The sequence below is a fragment of the Papaver somniferum genome, chromosome 7, assembly GCF_003573695.1.
Source record: "Papaver somniferum cultivar HN1 chromosome 7, ASM357369v1, whole genome shotgun sequence".
Taxonomy (NCBI): domain Eukaryota; kingdom Viridiplantae; phylum Streptophyta; class Magnoliopsida; order Ranunculales; family Papaveraceae; genus Papaver; species Papaver somniferum.
Window position 1 is genome coordinate 259,188,785 of NC_039364.1, and position 13,930 is coordinate 259,202,714.

Genomic DNA, 13,930 nt, shown 5'->3' on the forward strand with positions numbered 1-13,930 from the left:
AAACAATAAGTGAGTTTGGGTATAGAATTTTAAAACGACTTCTATGAGCAAAAAACATTAATTTTTTGTGAAGCAAAATAATTTTGCTTCTAACTTCTGCTTCTGGCACTCAAACGCGCTCTTCTGACTTTTTGCTTCCAGAAATCAAAAAAAAACTTCGGAAGTGGTATCCAAATAGGCTAACGTCTTTATATAAAAACAGAATTGTATGAAGTAGCTTTTTAGCTTCTAGAAGCAGAAAATTCGTAAGCTATATAGAACAAAATTTGAGAATGACTTCTACAAGTCAACAAAAGTTTTTTTTTTTTTTAATTCTGGAATAGGCTTTTGTTTTTGGTATCGAAACACTCTCCGACTTTTGATTTATTTTCAGGTTTTTGTTTAGGAGTCATTCCGAAATTTGATTCCCTAACTAATTTTTGACTTTTCAATTTAATAAAGTCGAGAAAACTATTTTTTTTTGTGTGATATCCAAACACGCTATAAAATTCTTGAGATTGTTTTTATCGATAAAGAATGTGCACTTGGGAGTTTCGAACTTAGGCTACTCCAAGTGACATTATTACCGTACTAGAGCGACATCAATAATTTTAGGGATTTAAACCTGTATGTCAGAGCGTCCCACAGTGGACAAGGAAAAGATGGAGCAAAACTGGTCAGAAAGTCAATCGCAATGGAGCGGAACAAAACAATATATGGTCGAGTTTTCTAGGGTAGCGGAGACTAAAAGTTCGTCTGGAACGGGACGCTGGTATAATAATCGCCTGGAGTGGGATGGAGATTAAGTGTGCGCACGATGGTGGAGCGAACATATAAAGTCCGCCGATTTAATATAAACATATATATTAAGTTACATACATTTGTGGTACGTGTGGTGAATCATCACCAGACGAACATATAAAGTCCGCCTCACTTGGGAGGACATATAATCTACGTGTGACCAAATTTTGATCCTTTCCCCCAATTTTTTTTAGTTTATAGTTTGATTTTAGTCTTTAGGTTGCTCTCATGATTATGAACGCTCTAAAGAACCAAAAAGCTTATTTTTCCCAAGATAAAATTCCTGGCCAAATGGGGTTCTACCCAGATTAATTAGGGTATACCCAATAAGACAAAATTCGGGTCATTGAAGTAAAACACAACACCCCTTAACCACTTATTTTCAAAATGCCTAATCTATCCTTACTTAATTAACACTAATAATGTATTTAGATTAATTAATTTAGTTAGTTAATACCTAACCCGGAAATTCATCTACAACTGAATTATCAGATGATACCTTCTCTTTGATACGAAGTGATGACTCCACCCTGTTATAAGAAATTTATAAAAGATAAACAAATCAATAACCTAATTGTCAACTCAGTTCAATCAAACATACATTCAACATCCTCCATAACAAGAGAAGAAAAAGAAACCTAAAATCTAAAACCCTACCTAATTCTTTCAAACATAAATTCAATTGTATCGAGAAATTCCTAACTCAAATTAAGCTGAAAATCATAGAGGAAGAAGACATTTACCACTAAATATACATTGATTACAAAAAGGACTTTTCGATGCCATACACGGTAGTTTTTTCTGCCTTCTTTCCAAGAAAAAAAACGATCCGTCTTATAAAGACGACTTGAAGTTCAATAGAGACCTTCTTTCCTCTTCGTGACAGCGCGCCTTGAGAGGCAAGTGAGAACTGAGTGACGTTGATCAGTAATAAAAAAAAATGAATATGATTATTGAATGATTTCATGTCTAAGCTTACTAGAAACAGATCAATTATTGACTACTCTTTATAGATGTATAGGTCTAGACATATATGATTGAAGTTGAATTGTTAATGACCGGTGAATCTTTGAATAAAATCACGACCCTCTGGATAGGTTAGATAACCCAGAAGCAACTATCACATACCTAATAGAAATCTGAAATAAATTATTCAGTCAATTCTAAATAAATGAACAAATCTTATTTTTATTAATAATTAAGATTAACAACAATTAACACAATTACCAGAGGCTTAATCATATATGAATATTAATCCCAAATTTTTATTAACAATTAGTCTTATATGAATATTTCCAAAATGAAAAACTGATATAATTTGTTTATATATCTATATTTTTATGCATATGATGCATATTCATTTGTCTTTTTTAAGGGTTTGGAAAAACTTTGGATGCATTTTATTAAAACATTTTTTTTTAATTTTGGACAATGCGTATAAATATGCTACCAATTTGGAGTTCTAATTACTTTATTTAAAAAATTTAAAAAGAAAAGAAAAGTCTTGGAACGAAAAAAATTAGATATCAATAATAATATTTATAGGGGACAAAAAGTAATATTGTTAAGTTGGAAAAATCCATATACGTTCACATTTGGTGGTTGTTACAATAATATTTAAGAATATGGTAAACACATATTTTGAAACTTTTTGTGTACAAACACTGAAAACTAGTTATATATATATGTAGACATTTATTTTTTGGAACTTTTAATAAAAATGTAAGAACATAGACTATCCTAAAAAGAAAAGATCCACCTACCATCGAGCGCATTTCCCCATAGAGAATCAGTTATTGAAATAATATACATATTATATTTGAAGCATCGGGATGATATGAATATGAAAGAGAAATAAAGAACCAACAAGAATTTTTTTTATTAAAATAAAGGATTATAGAGGCTATTGGTTGCTATAATGTCAACTTTAATTGAAGATACAAAATGAGAATTAAAAATCTTAGGGTTTTATCTACTTCTGAATAAATAAAAAAACACATGAGAGTAGAAAATTTTGTTGATTGAAATGGAGAAGTTTGTTGATTTAAAGAACCACTGTTCTAATGTCTTCTTTAAAGAATATGAAACAAATATGGTACTATCTTTTTCTTTTCGCTGTAATCATAAATTTATGATTTCTGTTGATTTCTAAGTTTGAAATTTCATTATATAAGAAAGCAAAAACATTTGATCAAAACCAAAGATTTTATTTAACATACTCGATGCTTATTAGCTCTTTGAACTCGACAAAAGCCCTGGATATGGAATAACTTTTCAGACCACATGAAAGTAAAGAGGAAAAAATAACTACTTGAAACAAAAGATAAGTAAAGTTCGTGATCAACTCGGCTTCGTATGACTCTCTTTAGTGATCAACTCCAGAACCAACTCAGTTTAAGCAATTGGCTTAATCTAATTGATGTTGTTTTCTAATTCTAGACGGATGAATCAATAACATGTTCTAGTGTATGACGATGTTTTAGTTTGTTTATTTCACCCTATACTTTGAAATAAGGGCGTCAATTTGACGGCACTTAAGATTCTAATGGAACTTTTTTTTTCTTCCAATAAATTTTGTAACTAAAATTAATGTCCGAAGAACTGAAGCTTAATTTGCTCTAAAGTGAAATTAGTACGAGTCATATTTGACTCAATATTTGTTTACCTGAGAATTCACAAAGACCTTCTTCACTATTGGGACAAAAATCATTTTTGATTATTCTTCAAGTAAGTTCCCAAAACTTCACTTTTGAATTTCTTTTTTGTGGGCTAATGTAATACTACCTCCGTCCCATCCAGTTTGCATTATATTCTTTTTTGGACTTATTGGTATATTGTTTCCTGCCACAGGATGGATAGTTGTAAATCAATTTATTTGATGCTGGAATCGTCGCAATAGAAGACACTAGATACATGGTGACAAGGAAATTTAGGAAGGAGAAAATGAAATATATAGAGGCTAATGTTATACTAGATTTGTCCCAAATTAGTTGGCATAAACTAATGAAACAAATCAAAAGAATATGCAACAGACCGACTCATTTATGGTCTACTCTTTATAAATGTAAACATTTAATTGTATAGGTCTATACACCACATATAGAGACGAGAGATAAAATTCCCTTAGATTAAGAAAATTACATTGGATTCATAATTTCTTTTACGTTTTTTCATGTTTTACCCCTTATCCTATTAAAAACGCAATTATCTATATGTACTATTTATATAGTCGTGCATGCAAATATTCATCTTAAAAATAATAATCCGCCTATCTAATGGGACAAATAAAATTCAACATTCTACCTATTATACAACATAGGTAAGGAGGGAGTATGATTGAAATTGAATTGTTTTCCCGCGCTATAAATGTACCATTCACTAGTGGAAAATGGGTTTTTTAAGTCTGCTTAGGTTTTATAAAAACGACTTCCAAAGGTTTTCTTAATGGACTTGGCTTCCGGTGGAAGACGTTTCACACGTAAAACTAACTCGAGCACTCCTGGAAGTCGTAATAATGAAGGGTATTTTATTAATAAAAAAATATCTGCCTTTACATGGTCCCAGGTATCTCTCTTTGTTCATTTTCTATCTTCGCCTCTTCACCCAAACAGTCTCATGTCTCTCTCTAACTCAGTCTCTTCTAGTTCTTTTCTTTCATTAGATTCATGCTATGAAATCATGAACCCGAGATCTACTTGATTTGCTCCCGAAATCGTAAGGTAATATCAATCTTGTTGTTTCATAAATTTGATAGACTTTATTATTAACGATTTTAATTTCTCTAATCTTCTCTCGTTTTTGCAGTAAGGTATTAACTTTTCTACTTTTCCCTACAAGATAACTCCTCTAGTAGGTTGAAGATCTCTTCTCCTAGGGTAAGAAAAAAAACCCCTAAATCTGATTCCGAACATAACTACTCCAAAATTCTATTTTTAACCCTAACTGATGGTTTTTTTTTTTTTTTTTGAGTCTATTAGGTTGAAGAAATCTTCTGTAAATTCGCAAAGAAGGATTTAACCCAATCATAGATTGGTATCAATATTATGATTCTCATGATATTGTTCAAGTTAACAGTGTTTTCTTAGAATTTCTTGTGTTTTTCTCGGTTGATTTGTCTGCATTGGTCTAATTTGGTTTTGTTTTTGGTTTTAGTTTGATAGTCAGAAGTTCACAAGGGTTTATACAGACTATTTATTAAATATTTATTGTGGTTTTGAAGTTTTTAGAATCTAGTTTTTATGTTTTTGTTTGATTGGAATACAGAAAATTGAAACTTTTAGATTTTGGCTAGTGTGTATTGCTGCTTTGGGGTTCAAATGTTGATTGAATTGCTTCTGTCATTGCTGAAGCTTAATTTGTTTTGTCAAATGTGTTTGATGAAGAATTTTATTTTGTTATGTATTCAGAGTTCGTATTGGGATACATTTTTCACTAGTGGCACTGGCAAGTGGCAACTTTTCTTCATGTAAGGCTCTTCATTGGTAACTCATTATGCCCATGTTAATTAAAGATTTCATGTTCTGTTCAAGCTTACATATGTAATGTCATAATTTGGGATACACAAACATGTCCTTGTATTTTTGCTGCTTTGTGAGCATCCTCCAGGAAAAGTTAGACAAGGACTTGTATCTGCTATTGGTGGACTATAGTTAAAGTGTAATTTCACTCCGAAGACGAGCTAGTTCATGCTTTTGGTGAGCTAAAATTGTCTACGAAATGTATATGAACTTTTGGGATAAAATATTTAGGACATGAATGGTTTTACATACTCAATCTCACTATCCGGTCCCAAATTGAAAAGGTTTTCGACTCTAGAACTATCCTTTTATTTGAAGGACTTTGAAACATGCAGTAATTGTCAAGTCATGGGATATGTCTCTTAAGAGAAAAACTCATTTTAACTGTCAAATTGTTGAGACTAATGTTTCTCATGTTAAATTTATTGCAGGAATGAAGTGTCTGTTGTAGCAGCACATGATTCTATTGAATGTTCCCTTATGCTGGGTGAGAAAGAACTTATAGAAGTAAAAATTGTTGAGATCATTAAATGGTTGGTATGCTTTGATTAGTTTGGTCATTTATTTTACTGGTTGTCTCAGATCTAAATAATAGTTTGTGACAGGATGGTTGAAAAACTTCCGAAAGTGGTGCTTGGAAATGATGAACCTGTTGCGTTGTCCAATGCTGAATGATTACTTGCAGTTATGTACTATGCAGGCATTCAACTTATGGTAGATCATATTCTTTGATATCCTATAAGTGGCCACAAATTCCACTCATTTCCCAGTTTTCATCGTGTGATTTGTTTTGACTGTTCTCTTGATTAATACACGGAAAATGCACAACTTCAACCTCACTAATTCTTTTCTTCTCAATAATCTTTTGGTGATATTTCCTTCAAGTTGTAACTGTCATTGAGATATTTAGATATTTCAGTTGTTCAAATGATAAGAGGTTTAGCAGAGTTTCTCAAGTTACCAGTTAAAACATTAGTCATACTTGTGTACTCGTAGTATGGCTTGCATAATACATGAGCCCACGGTTTTGTTTTTAGTTGAGTAGCTTTCTGAAACTCATGATTGTCATGATTCAGTGTGTCTCTTAAGTATTACCAGTTGCATTTACTATGTTTGCTCCATTTGATACACTGTAGGTTCTAGCGGAATCATACAGTTTGGATGTGAATCTGACTATGAAATGAGATGCAATAACGAGATGCGCTTGGGTATTTGTTTTATTCTTGGCTTAACAGTTTGAAACCTGGCATTTTGTTCGTTGGTATACATCCATCCGAGGTACAACTATACGCTTCCCTAGTGTCATGGTCTTACTATTGCAGTGGTAACTCTGATTTTGTACCTTAACTAATGTCTTGTATGTGCGTCTGTAATTTTTTCTCAGCTTGTGCTCCTGCTTGTCTGCCATAGTTATTTTACACCTTTTTCTCCTGGTATTTGACTCTCATAGATTGTCTTCTTTTCTTTGCAGGATGTCTCTCTTGCTCGTTGCCCTCAATCACCACAGATTTCTGAAATGTAATGGCTCTTGTCAATCATCATTTCGAATTTCAATTTTTCATTTTGTTTGTTGTTGTGATATGTGGCACCTACCCCAAATTGTTTGGGAATAAAGGATTGGTTATTTTTATCTGGAAAAGATTAATGCTTGCTGAGATAATAAACTATTTGGAGTCGCTACAATGGTTGTAGCCGATGAGATGACCACTATTTTGCAGTCATTACAATAGTCTCTCCAAATCCTGGTTACGTATTAGTTCAAATCTAGTTGTCTATTTGCATATAGCGGTCTCTTTGTTAATCTTCACTGGATTTATGATTCTTTCTTTGTGCTTTCAGGGATCTTAAAATGCAATAGCAAGCTCTTTGACGTATCAGTTTTTGACTTAAAACCAAGTGCAGCTACTTCCTATTTCAAGTGTTGCAAATTCCTCTTCTTCAAAGACACCACCTGACAAGGACCGGGACTATGGAGAAGCATTCTGGTTATTCAAAACTTCACTCATGTTTCCTTTGTAATTTTTGTACAATGATTTGCTTTTTAGATTTATGGATGTTTCATAAATTATTTTAGATTTGGAACTGATTGTAGTTTGTCATTGCAAAATGAAATCCACGTGGGATTTAAAACTTGATTAATCGTAGTTTGTCAGGGTTGTACAATGAATTTAGTGAATATAAGTTTAATTCAATTTCAGTTTCTTGATTTGTTACAATAATAATATTTTATTTCAGCTATAGATTCAGTTGATTTTTTTTTTTATTTCATTGCATAAGACACCTTCGCAGATCTACTTTATCCCATCCCAAGGAGGGACACCTCAAAGGCCAAGATGGAAAAGTAGAACCTAATCTAGAGAGAGACAGTTGGCGAAGGGACAAAGGTAGATGACGCATCTAATCATCATTTAATGCCCAAATCTCTTATTTACACGCTTAATCAGAGCACGTGGAGAGAGATGAGGTGGCAGAGTTTGACTGGAAAAAGCTAGCAGTGAGCGAAGGTACAATCTGTACTGAGGCTGGGAAATTCCCGAAGGAACGTGGGTCAGCTGAGATGGCAGAATCCGACTGGAGAAAGCATGCGGTGAACGAAGGTACCATTTGTACGGAATGTATTATCAGGGAACGATGGACCCAAAGACAGCAAAGATATATCTGGAGCAGAAGGGGCTATAAATACCAAGCTTCACTGACAAACCAAGGGCATTCAATATCTAGGAGAAGAAGATCTAGTCTTAATCTTATACCTCTTTAATGTTTAGAACTTAAGTATTTACTTCAACTTGAGTTCTCTCTATTACTTTTGGAATCATTTAAGATCTTTGTGACCACCACAACTTAATACAAACAATCACTCATTATCCCGTGGACGTAGAAAAAAGTCGAACCACTTAATCTCTTGTGTCTCATGATAACTTAGTACCATTTATATTATGTTTGTGTTCTTCGTTATTTATTGTGATCTTGGGTATCTTTTATAACTTAGAATTATCAGTTCAACATAGGTATCAACACTACATAGTATCCGATCCTCAGAGCTGTATACATTACGTATATTATGGGAAAATAAGTAGCCATAGTACTACGACCGCTGATTTTGATGGTTTGACTTTCCGCTTTGGCGGTCTTACTTTTTGAGTTTCTTATTCTGATGATCCTAGCCTATTTTATTGCTTGATGTTGACCAATTGATAAAAGAGTTGGAGCTACTTCTTAAAGAGCTATTAAGACCTGCGTATTTGGTGCGAACTTTATGCCAAACTCTTAACAATATAAGAACCAGCGGATGTCCTCTTCTCTGTCTCCATAATTATTTATTTCTCGATGCACATAAAAAAAATTCTTGTGTTGGAAATTCCTTCCACTGATCTGGGTCGGAGCACCACTTTAGCTTCTTCCCCAATCCTTCGATTTTACCCCAAAGGGATTATCCTACTCATCCTTGCCCTTCTTAACCATCGGAAGCACCAATGCATGGGTACAAAGATCAAGACTCACCCCAAAACACACCAAGAAGCTACAATACCTTACTGCTCTGAATCCGAGTCTGATGACTAGGCTGCAGCTTCATTATCATTGCCATCACTGTCTGAGAATGCATCACAATCATTCCAAGGACACGTAACATGTGCAACACATTCACACTTGTCTATAAGATCACCATCAATCCACACACAAACAGAGCCAAATATGCCAAGATGGGTAAGATTTTTGCACTTCCCAACCAATGCATCAACCGCTAAATCAACCATAAGCAAGCTCGAGATAGCAAAGACTTGTCATTATATTAGCTATAACCATCGCTTCTCCATGATTAATCTTCGCAGCAAGTAGTTTTCTAGCCTCTTCCCACTCTAGTGGTGGCATGTTCCTCCTCAAGGAAGTTAGAGACTTCGCAACAAGTAGTTTTCTATGACGAGTAGTGAACTAACAATAGCATAAAGTAAATTCCATGCAGTTCATATCAACTCTTTTCCAATACACAATATCGTAACCTTTCAATATTTACTCGAATCACGAAGTGAATCAAAAGATTTTTTTAAAACAGTTGTCAACTGATTGAAGAGTTTCGTACAAACACAAGTACTAACCTCAATGACCAACTCAGGTTCCATTTCCTACCAGTCACAAAAATGTTCCCCATAAGCAACCACAATTTCACTTCAATTCCCTAAAATTCTCTGTTAGGTTATCTACCCTGGGTATAAGAGTGATTCCTGTGAGTCACAAAAATGTCTTTCTCAAGCAAAACCTAAAGTTCCTAGGTTTCTTCCAATTCACTGCATTATCTTTTGTGTTATTAGTTCCAAACTAATAATATCTATATAAAGTGGTGAGCAAAAGATAGTTGTCGAAGTCTTGACAGAAATACATGAACTGGTAATGGGAAAGTAAACGGAGAAGCCTCAAGCCTCACTGCAGGGTCTTATAAAGACAACTTGAAGTTCAATAGAGACCTTCTTTCCTCTTCGTGACACCGCGCCTTGAGAGGAAAGTGAGAACTGAGTGACATTAATCAGTAATAAGAACAAGAAATGAAGATGATTATTGAATGATTTCATATCTAAGCTAACCAGAAACAAATCAATGAAATATGCATCAGGCTCAGTTATTGACTACTCTTTATAAATATATAGGTCTAGACATGTATGATTGAAATTGAATTGTAATGATCGGTGAATCTGAAATAAATTATTCAGTCAATTCTAAATAAATGAACAAATCTTATTTTTATTAATAATTAAGATCAATAACAGTTAACACAATTATCAGAGGGTTAATAATATATCAACAGTTAATCATATATATGAATATTAATCCCAAATTTTTATTAACAATTAATCATATATGAATATTTCCAAAATGAAAAATCGATATATTTTTTTATATAAGTATATTTTTATGCATATGATGCATATTAATTTGTCCTTTTTAAGGGTTTGGAAAACTTTGGATGCATTTTACTAAAATATTATTTTAATTTTGCACAATGCGTAAAAATGTGCTACCAGTTTGAAATTCTAATTACTTTCTCTAAAAATTTCGAAAAGAAAAGAAAAGTCGTGGAACCAAAAATTAGATATCGATAATAATATTAATAAGGGATAAAAATAATATTATTAAGTTGCAAAAATCCATATATGTTTACATTTTGGTGGTTGTTACAATAATATTTAAGAATGTGGTAAACACGTATTTTGAAAAGTTTTGTGTACAAACACTGAAAATTAGTTATATATATGTAGACATTTAATTTTTAGAACCTTTAATAAAAATGCAAGAACGTGAACTATCCAAAAAAAAAAGAATCCACCCACTATCTAGCGCATTCCCTCATAGAGAATCAATTACTGAAAAAATATACAGATTATATTTGAAGCATCGGGATGATATGAATATGAAAGAAAATATAAAGAATCAACAAGTATCTTTCATATTTGTAAAGAAAGGATTATAAAGGTTGTTGATTGATGTAATGTCAACTTTACAACAATCAAGTTTAATGGAAGATACGAAATGAGAATTAAAAATCGTAAGGTTTTATCTACTTCTGAATAAAAAAGAGACACATGAGAGTACAAGGTTTTGTTGATTGAAATGGAGAAGTTTGTTGATTGAAAGAATCACTGTTCTAAAGTCTTCCTTAAAGAATGTAAAACAAATGTGGTATTTTTTTTTTCTTTTCTCTGTAATTCATAAATTTATAACTCATGTCGATTTTTAAGTTTGAAATTTCATTATAATTCATAAATTTATGATTTATGTTGATTTGTAAGTTTGAAATTTCATTGTAAAAGAAAGTAAAAACATTTGATTAAAGCCAAAGATTTTATTTTTACAGATTAGATGCTTATTAGCTCTTTGAACTCGACAAAATCCCTGGTTATGGAATAACTTTTGAGACTACGTAAAATTAGAGAGCAAAAAATAAGTAAACTTTGCGATCACCAAGCCACATTTTGCGTAACTAAAATGACTTAAGTTTAAGTTGCTAAGATGTCGGCTTCATATGACTCTCTTTAGTGATGAACTCCACAACAAACTCAGTTAAGCTATTGGCTTAATTTAATTGATGTTGTTTTCTAATTGTAGCTAGATGAATCAATAACATGTTTTAGTTTATAACGATGTTTTAGTTTGTTTATCTCACCGTATACTTTGAAATAAGGGTGTCAATTTTGATGGCGCTTAAAATTTTAATGGGACATCTTTTTTTCTTCCAATAAATTTTGTAACTCAAACTGATGTCTGAAGAACTAAAGATTAATTTACTCTAAAGTGAAGCTTAATTTACTCAATATTTGTTCACCTGAGAATTAACAGAGACCTTCTTCACTGTTGGGCCAAAAGTTATTTTTGATTTTTCTTCAAGTAAGTTCCCAGAACTTCACTTTTGGATTGCTTTTTTTTTTATTTTTCTTTTCTTTGCTTCTTTCCGAAATCCAAACACCATTTTAACTATTTCTCGGAAGTCAAAAGCAAACATGTTTGGCTTAACAAACAAAAATTACTTGTAAACTAGTTTTGGAATCTTTTTTGCTCCTAAAAATTGTTTTATGGTTTAATTTCCAAACTAACTATTAACTTTCCAACTTATTTAAATCCGAAAACTATTGAATATATATGATATCCAAACACTCTTGTTCACATAAAATGTCAATATCTCACAATCAATTTGATACAGGTGGTTATTTAAAAGATGGACGAAGATTGTCAAAATTGAATTAGGAAGAGAACTCTTCCCATATTAATTGACAAGAACCACGACTTGTTGGACTCACAACACATGCTCTTTTGTAAAATCACATTTTTATAACGGCGTTCCTCAAGTGATAAAATATTCAGAAACATACAATCCATGTTCGCCTTTGGTGTATGTTTGATGTCATCTCTAATACCATTATTCCTACTTCTGCAACTTGTGAACAGGGAACAAAAATCCACTTGAACGTGGTTAGATGAAATTAACTTATCATCTGGTGCTAAATACCATAATTGTAGCGTTCGGTTAGGGGATCAACATCTCGTTCAATAGACTCATCTCGGAACGCCTCAGCCAATGGGGTTCACCGAAGGATGGCATAAATTATGATGACAAGTAGTGATAACAGAACGCCATTATAAAAATTGTTGGAAATATTAATTCAAAATATTTTGTATTTCTTTTTTTTAAGGTAATTATACCAAAAGGAAACTCCTAATCATGTGATTCAGTTTCGTCTGAGGTTATCTCTGAAAAAGCGGGGGTTTAACAACACCACCCAATATTTCGTTTGGGACTCTGAATAGACAAACTCCAATATACTTTCAAGAGAATAAACTAGACAGTTAGACTCAATCTATCAAAAGTATATCAAAGAGTTTTATATCTCTATTTCTTGATTCAATCCGCAATCATCAAATAGGGATTTGCGAGCCCGATTGAATATAAGAGGTTTAACTTGAATAGTACCAAAGACCAATGTTCAAGTGTCAATCAATTCACTCAACAATCCTAAGGCCGGATACAAGAACTGATTTACCTTAACGTACAACCTGTGATATTTCTATTATACAAATAAAATATAATGCGGAAAAGAAATAACACAGACACCAGAATTTTGTTAACGAGGAAACCACAAATACAGAAAAACCCAGGACCTAGTCCAGAATAAACACACACTGATAATAAGTTGTTACACCAAACTCCTACTACCTATTCGGACTAGATGTAATACCTTCTTCAGCACTTGTAGAACTCCTAGCAGAATACTGATTCTCTTTAGGAACTCTTCACACAAATCTTCTAGCAGAACCCAAAGTTCTCTTTAGAAGATACACCACAACGATCGATACGATTTGATATTTTGTTTGCACAAAACACCAGTTTGATTTCCCTTTAGATGTGAATCAAGGTTTTGGAAATCTTGTGTTTATTTTGATAAAAACAATTACTAGGTAAAAGTAATATCAAAATAAACTTGTAGATTAGGGTTTTAACTTACAATCAGTATGCGTAAACACAAGGAGTCCGTGAACCTGATTTCCGTAAGTAAACTTGGGTGATTCCAAAGATCAATTTCCAAGTTAAGAAAACCCTAATAAATCTACCACAAGAACAACTAGAATAAATCTAGAGATATCTTGTTTAAAACTTCTCAAGGATTTTTACGATATGCCTCAAAAGAAGTTTTTCTTTCTAGTCTCCGATTTCGATTAACAAGTGTCGGTATACGATCGGAAACTGAAATCTATCAAAACCTAGGGTTTATGATCAACAACTTTTGAATGATTTTATATCAGAAGAGAAAACCTTAGAATAGTCAAGAGATGAAAAACCTAAATTACAAGTTGTATGATCAACCACGAAGATTAGATCCAACTTGGATTTGTGATCCCCAATACAAAGACTGTTATCTCACTCTCGTTCACGAAGAACGGAAGACGTGGAAAACAACCTGCAGAGCTTACGCCAATTTTCCAAAGGAATGAAAAACGTGTAAACTCGCAAACTCCTTATTTATAATGAACAATAGCTTGGAAGCTAAGCAAAGTTATTTTCCTTTTTCAAGACTCTCCTAAAAAAGGGAGTCTTTCCTAAGTTAAAACTCTTGCCAAAATAATTAAATAAATAACTTATTTAGCAAAAA

General features: G+C 32.6%; 1 long non-coding RNA gene across 1 annotated transcript; it reads left to right on the plus strand.

Moving 5' to 3' along the window:
• The first annotated feature begins 6,443 nt into the window (after window positions 1–6,443).
• Window positions 6,444–7,288, plus strand: LOC113296269. The gene is made up of 3 exons (XR_003333015.1): window positions 6,444–6,575; window positions 6,769–6,815; window positions 7,137–7,288. It is a non-coding gene; the product is annotated as an uncharacterized LOC113296269 (long non-coding RNA).
• The last annotated feature ends 6,642 nt before the right edge of the window (window positions 7,289–13,930 follow it).